Consider the following 12923-nt stretch of genomic DNA (forward strand, 5'->3'; position numbering starts at 1 on the left):
TCCTATGGTTTCTTTATAACAGCATAACGGGAAGGAAATAAGTAAGTCCAAGAATAAAGAATTTGGTAAAATTTGTATGTCCGCCTAATATAATTTTATGCAGCTGTTAAAGTGTTTATGAAGTTTATGTAGAAATAGGAGAAATAGTTATGGAAGAACCCCCCCCCAAAAAAACCAAAAAAACCCAAAACCCACCAGGATCCAAAATTTTGTGTACACTATGATCACAACACTGTAAAATAAATATGCATGAGAGAAAAGGTCTAAAAGCAAATAAGCTGAATGCTGAGTGACTGTATTAGAGTGAAGGATTTTTTTTTCTTTATTGTCCTCATGTTTTATGATGTAGTTAAAATTATTTTTACAGTGAAAGCAATTAGCATTTTAAAGGCTGAGTGTAAAAGGGTCCTCACTGGCACTCTGATTTGAAAGTATTAAGTAAAATACTAAAAACTTCTTATAGTAATCATTTACAATCTCTTAAACTTCTAAAGATCACATTTTGAGACTGTCAACCTCAAAGTTTATCAGCTTGCTGGTAGATATTCCTGCCATGATTTGCATAGAAAAGGATAACATAAAGGACTCTTTCAACCCTTCATTTTACAAATGAGAACTCTGAAGCCCAGCCTTCCCAGACAGTAGCAGAAGCAAAATTTGAACCCAAGTCTACTAAGTTATCTAACAGTAATCTAACACCTTTTATAGCTCCACATCCACCCATCAGTATTATTAGTAGACTTGTCATGTCTATTGGCTGTTGAACACTGGCGTTACTACCATTCTGGCTAGCCTGAGGGGTTGATTCCTTTCTCTGCAGGTCTTACTCGAGCTTTCACTCTTCACCACTTGGGGGCCCGAAGATGCCTCACCCGGTTCTCCCTTTTTTAAGTCCCACACTCTTCGCACCCCCAGCGTCCGAAGTGCCGCAGAATCCCGGCAGGGGCGCTGCGACTCCCTGGCTCCGCGGCCCCTCCCCTGGCCAGCCGTCGATTGGGCCGGCGCGTGACGTCACGCCGTTTTAGCCAAACAAATGGGTTTCGGGGCGAGCGTTGGGCTCCGCCGCGCCGCGCTGGGCGCTCGGTCCGCCTCAGCGGTGGGGAGCGAGCCAGGCCAACTGCCGCCGCCGCTGTATCGCGGTGTGCAGCCCCGGGCCAGGCCCCGGCCGGGGCAGGAGCGCAGGTGGGTCTGGGCCGGGGTGGGGCGTGGCGCGAGAGCGGCGCGGTCGGGGTCTGGCGGCGGCCACCGTGGCCGCTCCCCGCCCCCTCCCGCCGGCCGCCTGCGCTCTCGGGGCGCCGGGCGGGTGGGGGCGGGGGCGCCTCCCGCCGGTCCGGGGCTCGGTCTGGGGCAGGGACCCGGCGGCCCGCACCTCGTCGGGGGCGTCCTCTGCCCGCACACGGGCCGGGCGCTGAGCACCCCCGCGGGGCACGGAGGGTCGGGCAGGCCGGCGGGCGGGAGTGGGGTCCCGGGCCAGGGCTGAAGCGGAGGAGATCCGGGATAGGCCGTGGGGAGGCTCCAGGTCGGCTCTCCCACCCCCGGGACCGGCGGCCGGTGAGGAAATCGGGCCCTGGGTGGGGGTAGCCTCGCCCTGTCGCTCCCGCCGGGGCTCGACCGCTCCGTCCTTCCCCGTACCAGCGCAGGTGAGCTGGCGCCTGTCCTTAACCTTCTTCGGGGACCTGGCAGGACCGAGGCTCGGAAGCTTCTCTAGCCTCCGGGCTGGCGCAAGTCGACTGCGGTTCCGCCCCAGTCCCGATGAAGTCATAGTGCTGTGGTTCAGCGTGTCTGTGACGTCAGGGGTTTCCAAGAGATGGGCTGTGATGTCACTGCAGACCCCGGCGGGTAGCTTGACACGCGGAAGGGCCAGGAGGACCCGGAGGGGAGAAAAAGGAAGTTAAAGCTTCTGTCAACGTCTAGCATCGCAGAGATTTTGAATCGAAAGTTGTTCGATATCAGCATTTTACAGTTTTAATGTAATAGTTGTTAAGTTCTTTAACTTCCATTTCGAACATTGTTAGTACAGTTCAATAAGACCCATTTGATTTAGGAAAATCTCAATCAGGAGGGTTTTTTTTTTGGGGGGGGTGGATGGGTGGGTGTTTAATGTAAATGCATTTGAGAAAGCTAAACTCATAGTTTGATGGCTTGTGATCGGAATTGCTGGAAAAAACAGAACCAATTCGAGTGCTGATAATTATTTGCCTTACTCTTTTTTGCTAGACAATTTAAAAATCATTTATCTGCCTATTTGCTTTTTTTGTTAGTGGTCTGGAAGAGAGAGAGGGGATTTTAAGTCAAGTTTTTCTTTTGTAAAGAGGGGAGGAGGAGTTCTGAATTAATCCAACATTCTTCTTAAATAATAATTACCTGGGGATTTAATTTATCCAGGTTGTCCCTGTCCATGGATAATTGAGGGTTTCCTATGCTTATAGCTCAACAACAAGGATTTTCCTTGTTTTCTTAGTAAGACTGGGCTGTAACAGTATAATAACATATACCAGGACTGCTTGGCTGGACAAGTAACTAATATTTCGTCTGTAATGCTTTCAAATATGAAACTACAGAATTTAAAAAAGTGCCCTGCCTATGAATATTGCTTTTCTTCCGAAAGAGATCAGGCCAGAAGAGAAGCTAGTCACCTGCCATTAATGACTCTCTTCAGGTATTGCAGCATATCAGTACTTTTGCTCATCATTTTTCCTCTCTGTAAAATTATTTAAATAGGATCTAGTTTGAGAGGTAGATGGCTTAAAATTGAAGCATAATTACAATTTAGTGTCTTCAGCAGGAAGCTTGGATAGGAGTCCTCAGCCCGTCCCCACTGACCTTGACTTGTAATGTTAGGGTTTTTTTGTTAATACTTCCTTCTCTCATTTGCTCTTTAAAGGTGATTGATAAGGTATTGTCTGTCTAGATTCTGCATCAACATGCTGGTGGAAGTCATGCTCTGTTAGTGCATTTTTGTAGAAAATGAAAGCAAAAATTTACCCTTGTTAATTACCATTAGATTTGACTGGAAGTTTACAAAACAAGGTGTTCCTGTAAATCTCATTTTAATGCTCACTGTACTTTGGAAATTCTATAGCATTTTGTGCAGTACTTGAAAATTATTTTATATATATATTTATTTTAAGAAATTAGGAATCGTGTGGTGACAGTGTTAAGGCTCTAAAGACAAAATTTGGGTTTTTGGATCTTCAAGACATAAGTACCAAATTAACATGAAATTGCTGATTTTGAGGGTGTTAATCAACCTACTCTTTAAAATCAAAGGATCATGACAAGATATTATGTAATGAAGTTGAAGGAGGTACAGAAAGAACACTTGCATGTGTCTTTTCCAGGGAGCCTTTCTGGGGGAGGCTACGTGGATCTGTGTAAATTAAATGTACTAGGGTATATGGTAAAAGTCAAACTACATGTGAGTTGAAAGACATATAAATGCTGATAATAAAATAGCTTCTCCTTGGCAGTACATTTTTTCCTCCTCTGTCGTGTTTAGCAGTTATGATTTTTTTCAATGAAAAATGAGTTGATAGGGGCTTCCCTAGTGGCGCAGTGGTTGAGAATCCACCTGCCAGTGCAGGGGACATGGGTTTGATCTCTGGTCCAGGAAGATCCCACATGGCCTGGAGCCACTAAGCCTGTGCACCACAACTGCTGAGCCCATGTGCCACAACTACTGAAGCCCGCGTGCCTAGAACCCGTGCTCCACAATGAGAGAAGAGAGAAGCCACCACAGTGAGAAGCCCTTGCACTGCAACGAAGAGTAGCTCCCGCTTGCCGCAACTAGAGAAAGCCCGTGTGCAGCAACGAAGACGCAACACAGCCAAAAAATAAATAAATAAAATAAATAAATTTATTTAAAAAAATGAGTTGATAGGTGGAGAATAAATGTCTTCATGTATTCTGATATGACCTGGGAACAATGGCAGGTGTAAAAAACTCAGCTTCTTTGTATAGTCGTATAACCGTTTCACCAGCCATAACACATAACACTCTGAAACATTTTTACAGTTTGTTTCTACTTTTGGCAGGTTATTTTTCACCCAGGCCTAGCAGTTTTGGGTCTAGGAAGCAGCTTCTACTTCTTATAAATGGAAATTTATTTGAGATCTGTATTATTTTGAAATAGTTTGTCATTTTATCCAGTTATAGCATTTAAGGGACTATATCAGCCAGTCATTAGTGATATAGCATCTTTCTGACAGATAAAGGCAAATGTGAACAATGAAAGTGTTGTATTTTAGAAATTCTTTAGGATATGTTTATTGGATCAATTCTATTAACATCTAGAATTTAAATTCTTGTACAAATTGTCTACTTTCTTTTTAATTTTTTTTTGCGGTACGTGGGCCTCTCACTGTTGTGGCCTCTCCCGTCGCGGAGCACAGGCTCCGGATGCGCAGGCTCAGCAGCCATGGCTCACGCGCCCAGCTGCTCCGCGGCATGTGGGATCCTCCCGGACCGGGGCACAAACCCGTGTCCTCTACTTTATTTTCTAATAACTTTATGCTCAGCCAGTTTAATTTGCACAGTTTTGATATTCTAGTAAACCTTAATCTTGTTTTCATATTTGTTGGGGAGGGAACGAACTAATGGTTAGAAACATCATTCAGTGTTATCTTCCAAAATTTGCAGCTGTTTAGAACCAGATACTTGAGAGAAGCTACTATGGTAGAATGAATGCCTTCCTTGTTAGGTCATGTGTGACAAAGGCAAAATTCAGCAAGTGCATAATCTGCAGTCCTTTGGAAGCTACAGTAACAAAAAGCAAATTAACTCCCAAGTGCATTTAGGTCATTGGAAATTGAATTCCTATCAATTCTTACTGTTGCATAATTTATCTTTCCCCCTGTAGTTCATGTTTATGGCACTTTGAAGCTGATGAATGTACTGTATTATCTGGGAAAAGCATTAATAATTTAAATGTAGGTGTTTCTTAATGTCAGTTGAAAGAGTTTGTCAACCTTCCGTTTCCAGCTCTGTCTTCTGGTTTGCTCTTCACAGAAGAGGCTCCAGATCTTCCCTTTTTAAATGTTCAACTCCAGAAACTTAGCACACACATTTTCAACCCTCAGCACAATGTAGATTTAAATGTGAAACTAAGCTCTATTTATGTGTGTATTATATTATTATCAGGCATGGGTTTTATTCATCTAACAAACATGTTTTGAGTACCTCTGCCAGGTCCTCAGCCAGGGACTGTGTGACCTTTGTTTTAACATTCCGTTGCCATGGGGGCCATGGGTCTGAAGGGCAAGAATTGGACCAAGAGGATGAACCATTTATGTTATGCAGATTGGCCAGAGGTTTTGTCTAAAGGTCAGTTAAGTAGGTATTAGAAGCTCAGGTAAAAAGAATAGGGAACAGATTATCATAGCCCAAGGCAGACAAAGGGGTCAGGCTCCACAGGTTTGGATTGTGCTAGAATGAAGGGAGCTTAGTGAGTGAGCATTTTTTTTCAGGCAAGAGCAAGCACTCAAGGCCAGAACTAGTCTGTATAGGCAGTCTAAGACTTGAGGTAGAAGAGGAACAATCCAGACATCCCTCTCTCAGAGGCATGTATATATACCTTCCTTTTCTTCTCTAAGGTCAATCCTTTAATTGACAAACTTCTGAAATAATGTGAGCCTCACATTATTTCCACTCTGCTTTTTTCCCCTAACATTTTATCATGAAAATTTCAATCAGAGAAGAGTTGCAAGAAGTGTTTATACATTGAATATGAATATCTAAATATCCACAATGTAGATTCTGTAATTCTTATTTTGCTGTATTTGCTTATCTATTTATCCATCCATTCTACCCTCTCTCTATGTATTTATCAATCCATCTTATATTTTGGTTGTATTTCAAAGTAAGTATACTTTACCAGTAAATACTTTTGCATGCCTATCATGAACTATTTGTTTACTTATTAAATAAGTAAACAAATAGTTTAACTTGTCCCTTAGTTTGGACAAGTTCATACATCTATTTAAGCGATAACCCTGTCAAGATATAGAACATTACCATTTCTACGGAAGGTTTCTTTGTTCACCTTCCAAGTCAATTTAATTAAATTTTTAATCTCCTGCAATCTTACTTCCACCCTTCTGAAACTACCTGTTGAAAGGGCCTAGCTGTTAGCAGTACATTTGAGTGGCATTATGCTGGGTGTTCAGAATATAAAGAAATGAAGAACATAGCCCCTGCTCTCTGTAAGCTTATAATTTAGTTTGGATTTTAATTAGGTGTCTGATAAATAAATGTTACATGAATTCAGAGGAGACAACTGGGACTGCCAGACAAAGCTTCCTAGGTGTGGGCCTTGGATTGGACTTTTATTTTGGGATCTGGAGAAGAGGTTTTATTTATTTATTTAATTTTAAAAGACTGATTAAAAGTATGGTATTAAAAAAACAAAGAAAAAGACAAAGTTATGAAGCTGCAGTAGCAGACAAGGGACCCAATTATGGAGGGAGTTTGAGCATTATTTTTTACTCAGGACAATCTTTGAGAAAGGAAATAATGTGAAAAACGGATCTTTTAGTTAAATTCTTAGCCCATTTGTCATCTTTGGTATTTAGTTGTACAGAAGACATGTTCATTTTTTGAATTCTCTCCTCTCAGTTCTTTGCCTATCTCTGATTTCTTCTGATTTATCAGCTTGGCTGGCCATTCTTTCTCTTCCAGATCCAAACTATCTAAAGCTCTGTTCTCTTCTTCTTTTTTTTTTTTAATTGAAGTATAGTTGCTGTACAATATTATACGTTAACAGGTGTAACCTGTTACCATGTAACCTGTAACCATTTTTAAAGGTTATAGCCCATTTATAGTTATTATAAAATATTGGCTATATTCCCCACGTTGTACAATATATCCTTGTAGCTCATTTTATACCTAATAGTTTACACCTCTTACTCCCCCACCCCCAATTGGTAACCACTAGTTTGTTCTCTATATCTTGAGCCTGTCTAAAGCTCTGTTCTTGACTCTTTGTTGTGCTCCTTGTAATCTGGCCCTTAGCTCTTAGGGCTTCTCAGTTATAATGCTTTCCAGGTCAAGCCTATATCCGTATCCATAAGCTGTTAACTCTTGTTAGGTTTCTAACTGCCAATAGGATACTGCTTTTTTTTTTTTTTTTTTGAATTTTATTTATTTATTTATTATACAGCAGGTTCTTAATTAGTTATCCATTTTATACATATTAGTGTATATATGTCAATCCCAATCTCCAGATTCATCACACAGATGCTGGTTTTTTTTACATCCATGTTTACTTTGTATTTATTTTTTAAGAATCTGTAGCAAGAGCATTTGCTCTAAGTAGTTGTAGCAAATGGGATTTATTAAGAAAGAGGTAAATGTTGAGTAGGCTGAATGAACAGATTAGACTGAACTTCTAGAACAAACACCACACAGACACTGTAGAACTTGCCTGATAAGGGAGCTACTGCCATTACGGGCCACCATGTGTGGCAGAAATTTTAACTTCCTTGGGCAGGAACATCATTACATGTTACTTTCTGCTCTCTATATCTTAAGTGGGCTGCTTGGCCACACTTAGGTCTTACGTGAAACCTTAGCTTCAAAGGCATCTGGAAAATGTAGTTTTTAGCAATACAGCCTCTGTAAAATAGGAAGTCCATGTGAGAGTGGATTGGAGTGAGTATTGAGCGAGTCTTCAGCACAATCAGTTTGTGAAAAACTAAACTCATTTTCCCCAGATTCCCTAATGGTGGTAAAGTGAATCCTTTTGTAATTTTGCTGTTGCTATGCCAAGAAATGGGTATTGCTTTGGTTTCCTGAGATAGAAACTATTGCAATCAGCTGTACCATTTAGATGTTGAGTGTAGTGAGTATAACAGAAAACCAAATCAAATTTACTGGCTTGTAGTACTAAAAAGACCAAAGATGAAGCTTGATCCACTTGTACTTAGGTGGTCAGAATCTCACATCTTCTCATTTCCTTTATTTAATAAGCTCTGCTTCCATGGTGTTGTCCCTTTGTGGTTACAGTGTGTTTGTCAGCACCTCAAGCTCTGCGTCCTTATGCCATCAAATCCAGAGGTGGGGAAGGAGAGTGCTTCTATAGAAGCTGTAGGGCAGAGCTCTTGACAGTTTTTGCTCCATAGACACCTTTGGCAGTCTGAAGCCTATAGGACCCATTTTCTGAGTAGGTTTTTTTTTTTTTTTTTTTTTGCGGTACACGGGCCTCTCACTGTTGTAGCCTCTCCCGTTGCGGAGCACAGGCTCCAGACGTGCAGGCTCAGTGGCCATGGCTCATGGGCCCAGCCGCTCCGTGGCATGTGGGATCTTCCCGGACTGGGGCACGAACCCACGTCCCCTGCATCGGCAGGCGGACTCTCAACCACTGCGCCACCAGGGAAGCCCAGCCCCCTGAATAGTATTTTTAAATTACATAGGATTACAAAGAAAACCAGTTACATTAAAATACAGTTACCAAAATATTTTTTTAAATTATGAGATAGTAACATGTGCTTCTGTATTAAATAATAAGATTTAGCGTGGGTCTAATAATTTCCAAGTAATGATTAACATTGTCACTGTTTGGAGGTGTCTGCAACTTATGATTGTGTGATAGGAAAATATCTACGATTTCTACCACTGACAGTGGCAGATATTGTTAATATTATTGTGGTCTGACTGAATTCCCAATAGAAGGAAATGCTAAATTTCAGTTGGAGGTTACTGAAAGTAAAGATAATTTCCCCCCTCATCTGAGTTTATAGACATCCCAAATTGAGTACTTAGCCACTTAGCACTTTAAAACTTCATTGTATACCGTTATTTATTACTCTTTGTTTCATGTGTATTAGTCTCCCCTCTTCTACTAAATTCTAAGCTTTCATATCTTATATCCCCAAATTGTAGACACATAATTGAAGGCTTAGCTTTTTCCCCTTATCTTTAAGGACATACCTGGGCTATTTAAATTTGTACCTTTAGGGGCTTCCCTGGTGGTGCAGTGGTTGAGAGTCCGCCTGCCGATGCAGGGGACACGGGTTCGTGCCCCGGTCCGGGAAGATCCCACATGCCGTGGAGTGGCTGGGCCCGTGAGCCATGGCCGCTGAGCCTGTGCGTCCGGAGCCTGTGCTCCACAACGGGAGAGGCCACGACAGTGAGAGGCCCGCGTACCGCAAAAAAAAAAAAAAAAAAAAAAAAAAAAATTTGTACCTTTAAATTAAAAAAATTTTTTTTTTCCATTTTTCTGTTTAACTTAGACACCTTCTAGCAGATTCAGTTATAGGACTTTGTGTATTAAAGTGTTCATTTGCTTCTTGAAAATTAAAAAATTAAAAAATAATGTATTTTAAATAATAATATAAAAATAGTCTATCTGAAGCTCTGAAATCACTCTTGGAACTACTGTAGGGAACTATTGATTAAGCTGGAGTCTCTGAAGATGAAATTTGAGTTTGGTAAGGAAGTCTCAAAGGACACATTTGGTCTATTGTCCAGAATCCAGGAGAGGCAAGCTTGTTTCCAAAGTAGGGCAAGAGATTTGATTTCAAGTTCAGTCATCAGGATTGTTCTCTGGAGGTTCTAGGTACTTTCTACACACCACTTCAGCCCTTGAGGTTAGATTTCTCTGGTTCAGGCTGTATTCTAGTTGAAGAGCTATACCATCATCACAATAGTCAAGCTTATTTGGGATACTGCAAGGACTGTGAAAATGGATCCTGAAAAGTCCATAGAAGGTCTATAGCTTTATGCTTTAGGTATCCTGTCTTTCATTTGACATTTTCTTTGCCTATGTTTTATTTAACATGCTATGTAGTTAGCATGATAAAATGGTTATATACCACCATTTTTAACTTGTGGAATTTCAAGGCCTGTGTATTTATTCATTTACTGAAAAAAAGAGTAGCATGTTTTATACTCCAGGCATCATGCTCAGTGCATTAGTTAACTTCTGTCACTTTTTCTCTTAGCACTGTTTACAGATCTATGTATTCTTTGGCAAGTACCAGTCTTAAATTTAAGAATTTATTCTTTTGTCTTTTTATTGTTTATCTTAACACCTTGTGGGTTCCCCTGCCGTATCATTAATAGAATTGATTATTAAAGTCCAGATAAATACTAACTTTTCTGGAAAATCCACATTTTTGTTTGTATTAGTAGGAGGTTGTATATTAAAACATAGTTTTACATTCTAGTTGCATATATTTTAAGACTATATAGTACAACATATTTTTGCACTTAAAAATGACAGTATAACACATTTTAAAACTACTGATGTTTAAAAATTTCATGGCCTTGGAATTTAAGTGAGAACTTTAGCCATGTTAGTTATTATTTTGTTTCTGAATCTAACAAATGAATTATTTCCTCTCTTCTTTATTTCATCTAGGGGCTTAGCCTCTGTATTACAAATGTTATCAGTTACCTAATATTTTTGTGTATATTACCAAAAAGTTACTTGATTCTTACTGTAGTTGTTACCTTGTTTTATTTTGTGAATCAACCTTGACTATCTTGTCTATACTGCTTGAATTTTTTTTTTTTTTTTTTTTGGCTGTGCCATGCAGCTTGAAGGATCTTAGTTCCCCGACCAGGGATGGAACCCATGCCCCCTGCAGTGGAAACGCGGAGTTCTAATCACTGGATGGCCAGGGAATTCCCTATTCTGCTTGAATTTTAATTGTTCTATTTTAGTAGAGAATGAGGAGTTGTAAAGCCTTTTTAAAGAATTGTTCCTTTATTAAAATGTCATGGATTTTCCCTTTTTAGGGGACATGGAAAGAAGGGGACTATGCCTCTTTAAAAGATATGATTAGTTTTGGAGATTAAAATTTGCTTGCCAACTCATTTGTTGGGTTACATAAATATTATGGTTTCATTTTATTAAAGGTCTTTTCATGTGTTCTCAGTGTTTCCAGGCATTTTTTTTACCAAACACCTGTGAGTCTTCTCTTGTTAAATGGCTCTGATTTAGATACATGTTACCTCTTGACCACAGTTTATAGTCCAATGGAATTCTTAAGATTTTGGCTTTTTGAGTAAGTCCCTTAAGGACTGGTCTGACAATTACTGATCTTTGTTTCCTGTAGAATCAAGTAATAATTTGTTAGAATTGAATCTGAGTAACCCCTATCCTTGTGTTTATGCTGTTTATTTCATATTCTTTGAGAATATTATATGAAATTAATTTGGTCCATTTTTCTTTCCTCCAAATTGATAGTTCAGGAGAAGTTAGGAGGAAATTAATCTTTACCTTTTCCCTTTCCAATTTTTCAAAAACAATGAGCATAACTTCTCACCTTTCTACTTGTAAAGGATATTAGTGTTACTGGTTTACTAAGGTAGTAGCAGTGCCACTTTTGAAGATTTCAGTTTAATGTTCTTGGCAGATAGCAGATCTGTTTTTTCCCCCTTTGGAAAAAGTCAAGCCTTCATTAATGAACCTCAGTATAATTACTCAGTTTTTAAGAAATTTGTCATTTGTATGCTTTTTTTTTTTTTTTTTTTTTTTTTTTGTGGTACGCGGGCCTCTCACTGTTGTGGCCTCTCCCGTTGCGGAGCACAGGTTCCGGACGTGCAGGCTCAGCGGCCATGGCTCACGGGCCCAGCCGCTCCGTGGCATGTGGGATCTTCCCAGACCGGGGCACGAACCCGTGTCCCCTGCATCGGCAGGCGGACTCTCAACCACTGCGCCACCAGGGAAGCCCCATTTGTATGCTTTTTTTTTTTTTTTTTTTTTTTTGCGGTACCCGGGCCCTCTCACTGTTGTGGCCTCTCCCATTGCGGAGCACAGGCTGCGGACGCGCAGGCTCAGCGGCCATGGCTCACGGGCCCAGCCGCTCCGCGGCATGTGGGATCTTCCTGGACCGGGGCATGAACCCGTGTCCCCTGCATCGGCAGGCGGACTCTCAACCACTGCGCCACCAGGGAAGCCCCATTTGTATGCTTTTAGTGTAGATAACTTATTCAGAGAAGTAAAGCTTAATTTCATTTCCATGTGCATTGTCTTTGTTTCTAAACTTTTAGTGTTCAGTTCACCAAATGTTAATTCTATGCCTACTTTGAGCCTTCTACATTTGAATGTTCATTTAGTCTTTGTTGCTGAAATCTTTATAGGGTAATACACAGTACTGTATTGGAAAATACAGTCTTTGCCTTCAGAAGGATTTACTTTGAAGGGCTTAATGATATTGTCTATGCCTACTTGTGTTCCAGAGGCCCCAAGAAATTTCCATAGTAGCTACTAGGAATTTCTAAAGGGTTAGAGATTTTGTTTGTGACCGTCTAACCCTGTTAGAAACAATTTAATGTTTTTACTATTATCAGCAAGAGCATGTAAATGATACCTCCTTTTTCTGGGTTTATTTGTATGTATTTGTCACTTATGAGGTTGTTGGTAGTTGGGATCATCAGTAAATGGTTGGTGGCCTCTGACTTAGGATCTGAATAGTCATCTTCTGGAATTAGAGCAAGAGATAGGGCTTTCTTAATGAGTTACCTTTTAAAAATAAAAATCCAAAATTTTATGGATTTATAAAGTGAATATTTTTTATTTCATTCAACTTAATTATCATTACATATAAATAAGTATGTGAAAATGGTATATAAAATATATATACTAATCATACACAAAACTACATGAATGTATAGGCCAAGGCTTGGGCAACTGACAAAATTAAATGGTTTATTTAAGAGTAGTAGATTTTCAGTAACTTTTTTTAAAAAATAAATTTATTTATTTATTATTTATTTTTGGCGGCGTTGGGTGTTTGTTGCTGCGCACAGACTTTCTCTAGTTGCGGCGAGCAGGGGCTACTCTTCGTTGCCGTGCGTGGGCTTCTCATTGCGGTGGCTTCTCTTGTTGCGGAGCACGGGCTCTAGGTGCCCGGGCTTCAGTAGTTGTGGCTCGCGGGCTCTAGAGCGCAGGCTTAGTAGTTGTGGCGCACGGGCTTAGT

The 12923-nt window shown here is 40.5% G+C and overlaps 1 protein-coding gene across 6 annotated transcripts in view; it reads left to right on the forward strand.

The window, feature by feature from the left end:
• Positions 1–1035: 1035 nt before the first annotated feature.
• The window catches only part of FBXO34 (F-box protein 34), an 84488-nt gene continuing 72600 nt past the window's right edge, over positions 1036–12923 (forward strand). For 4 of the 6 annotated variants that reach the window (XR_014015386.1, XM_081228847.1, XM_081228848.1 and 1 more), the window contains exon 1: positions 1094–1182. The gene's annotated coding sequence lies outside the window, so the exon portion shown is untranslated. Of the gene's footprint in view, positions 1183–12923 lie in introns of all 6 variants that reach the window. The other 2 variants (XM_081228845.1, XM_081228849.1) reach the window with 2 other exon arrangements.

The sequence above is a fragment of the Mesoplodon bidens genome (genome assembly GCF_964165515.1).
Source record: "Mesoplodon bidens genome assembly, chromosome: 3".
Classification (NCBI taxonomy): Eukaryota; Metazoa; Chordata; class Mammalia; order Artiodactyla; family Ziphiidae; genus Mesoplodon; species Mesoplodon bidens.